The sequence below is a fragment of the Balaenoptera musculus genome, chromosome X, assembly GCF_009873245.2.
Source record: "Balaenoptera musculus isolate JJ_BM4_2016_0621 chromosome X, mBalMus1.pri.v3, whole genome shotgun sequence".
Lineage (NCBI taxonomy): Eukaryota > Metazoa > Chordata > Mammalia > Artiodactyla > Balaenopteridae > Balaenoptera > Balaenoptera musculus.
The window spans coordinates 69,702,444-69,705,885 of NC_045806.1; positions in this window are offsets into that span (position 1 = coordinate 69,702,444).

Below are 3,442 nucleotides of genomic sequence, written 5' to 3' on the forward strand. Positions count from 1 at the left end.
CCCATAGATATCCTCAATGTCAATAGACTTAAAACTAAATTGTCTCTACATCTCTCTCATTTCTGTGTTTCTCAAATCTTTTCTAACTTCTCTAATCCTTGCTCTCATTCAAGTCTTCTTCATCACTTTCCTGGATTATTACAGTAGCCTCTGGTTAATCTGCCTGCTATCAATCTTGCTTTTTGTCACTTAACAACGCATTCTGCTTATAAGTAACAGTAAACAAGTTAACTGTAGCTTAAATAAATGAGAGTCTATTTAAAGTCTGGGAATTGGTCAGTACAGGGTTGGTATAGTGGCTCATTGGTATCATCAAGGACCTAGACATTTTCTCTTTCCACTCTGCTCTTTAGCATGTTGATTTGTCACCTCATGATCACAAAATGGCTCCTATACCTCTGGGGAACACATACACATTCAGAGTAGGAAGAAGGGTTACAGAAACTACCAGATGCTTCTGACCCCCTTTTATCAGAGAAGTAAGTGCTTTCTCAAAACCCTTCTCAAAAGACTTATGTCTATATCTTGACCAGAATTTGTCATGTAAGCCACACTTAGCTCAAGGAAGATTGGCAAATCACATTTTTGTCTATGGAGAGAAAGGCAAGGGGTAAGGGATTTGGAATGGGTGTTGAGTTTAAGCTAACACACAGTATCTGCCACCCTGTTCTTCTAACCCATCTGTCATATTATTACGACATAGTTATCTTTCTAACAACTGTTATGGGTTAGACTTCTTCCTGAAGTCTTCAGTGGCTAATCATTGCCTACAGAATCAAATCAAGACCCCTTAGTATGACATACAAGGCCCTTCATATATGATCCCAACTAAACTTTAATCCTTCCTTCCCTCTCCCCACCCACCCTACTGCCAATGTATGTTATATTTTCCTCTCCCCACCCACCCTACTGCCAATGTATGTTATATTTTATCTATAACTTACCACTTGGTTCTTGAACATGCTTTGCTATTTTATGTCTCTTTTTCTCTGCCTATGTTGGTGTTTTCTCTTAGGATTTTTTCTTTGTCATCCTGCTTCATTCCGACTTCCTACGCATCCTTCAAACCCATCCTTTCTCAGTTCTCCAAGGTACGATTTAGATGCTCTCTCCTGTACATTCCCTTACATTTGGTATTTATAGCTGTGATAGCCCATACAATTTATTATAAAACTAAAACTAGGTTAGTATTTTTTCACTTACAAGGCTCCTTGTGGGTATGACTGAATCATATTTGTGTAGCTTTTATGCCCATCAATACTTGGTATGTAGTAGAAACTCACATGTTCTACCATGCTAGTTGTAACATAGAATTATAATTATTTTGGCACCTATCAAAAGGCTTACATTCTACTAGAAAGGATAGAAACATACACAAATACAGTGTTCTATGTAGTATCTTCCCTAAGATAGGTACTACAAAAGAACTATGGATGCTCAGAGATGGAATGTAGTTCTGAGATGAAGTTAAGGAGGCAGTGGTCCTTGATCTGCTCAAGGTGGGGAAGCAGTTCACTTGCTAGTTTTTTGTAGGTAAGCTTTTCAAAATTTAGCTTCAGTATTTTAAATAAATTTTTCTACCTCAGATCTGTTTATGATCAAATACACTGATATTTCATCAAATCCAAGAAAAAAGTGCTGCCAGGTCACCTTATCTTTGATAAAGGAGGCAAGAATATACAGTGGAGAAAAGACAGCCTCTTCAATAAGTGGTGCTGGGAAAACTGGACAGGTACATGTAAAAGTATGAAATTAGAACACTCCCTGACACCATACACAAAAATAAACTCAAAATGGATTAAAGATCTAAATCTTAATTTAGATCTTAAGGCCAGACACTATCAAACTCTTAGAGGAAAACATAGGCAGGACACTCTATGACATAAATCACAGCAAGATCCCTTTTGACCCACCTCCTAGAGAAATGGAAGTAAAAACAAAAATAAACAAATGGGACCTAATGAAACTTAAAAGCTTTTGCACAACAAAGGAAACCATAAACAAGACCAAAAGACAACCCTCAGAATCGGAGAAAATATTTGCAAATGAAGCAACTGACAAAGGATTAATCTCCAAAACATACAAGCAGCTCATGCAGCTCAATATCAAAAAAACAAACAACCCAACCCATACAGATTGCCAACAAACACATGAAAGAATGCTCAACATCATTAATCATTAGAGAAATGCAAATCAAAACTGCAATGAGATATCATCTCACACCAGTCAGAATGACCATCATCAAAAAATCTAGAAACAATAAATGCTGGAGAGGGTGTGGAGAAAAGGGAACACTCTTGCACTGTTGGTGGGAATGTAAATTGATACAGCCACTATGGAGAACAGTATGGAGGTTCCTTAAAAAACTAAAAATAGAACTACCGTATGACCCAGCAATCCCACTACTGGGCATATACCCTGAAAAAACCATAATTCAAAAAGAGTCATGTACCAAAATGTTCATTGCAGCTCTATTTACAATAGCCAGGACATGGAAGCAACCTAAGTGTCCATCATCGGATGAGTGGATAAAGAAGATGTGGCACGTATATAAAATAGAATATTAGCCATAAAAAGAAACGAAATTGAGTTATTTGTAGTGAGGTGGATGGACCTAGAGTCTGTCATAGAGAGTGAAATAAGTCAGAAAGAGAAAAACAAATACAGTATGCTAACACATATATATGGAATCTAAGAAAAAAACAAAAAGTTCATGAAGAACCTAGGGGCAAGATGGGAATAAAGACACAGACCTATTAGAGAATGGACTTGAGGATATGGGGAGGGGGAAGGGTAAGCTGTGACAAAGTGAGAGAGTGGCATGGACATACATACACTACCAAACGTAAAATAGATAGCTAGTGGGAAGCAGCCACATAGCACAGGAAGATCAGCTCAGTGCTTTGTGACCACCTAAAGAGGTGGGATGGGGGGGGGGTAGGAGGGAGGGAGATGCAAGAGGGAAGAGATATGAGAACATATGTATATGTATAACTGATTCACTTTGTTATAAAGCAGAAACTAACACACCATTGTAAAGCAATTATACTCCAATAAAGATGTTAAAAAAAATAAAAAAGTGCTGCCAGTTGATGATAATACTTATCCCGATTTCAGGTGTGTTACAGTGTAAAAATATAAGCATTTGAAATACAATAAGATATGGTGGATAAAAAAATAAATACCCTAAAGCCAAGTGTAAGTTATTTTTGAATTATCTGCTATTTTGGATCGTCAGCTCTGCTACTAGCCATTAGTATATTAGTTTGGATAATGGAAAGTTGACTATATCTGTAAAATCTGTTTCAGAGTAAAAGATCTGCTGAAACGAGAGTTTGTTCACTTGTTGTATTGTACAACACTCAAAATCAAACTGCTGTTGGACTCAGGTGACATTTAAATATTGGAGCCTGTATTGGGGCAATTTGTGATGAGTCATCTT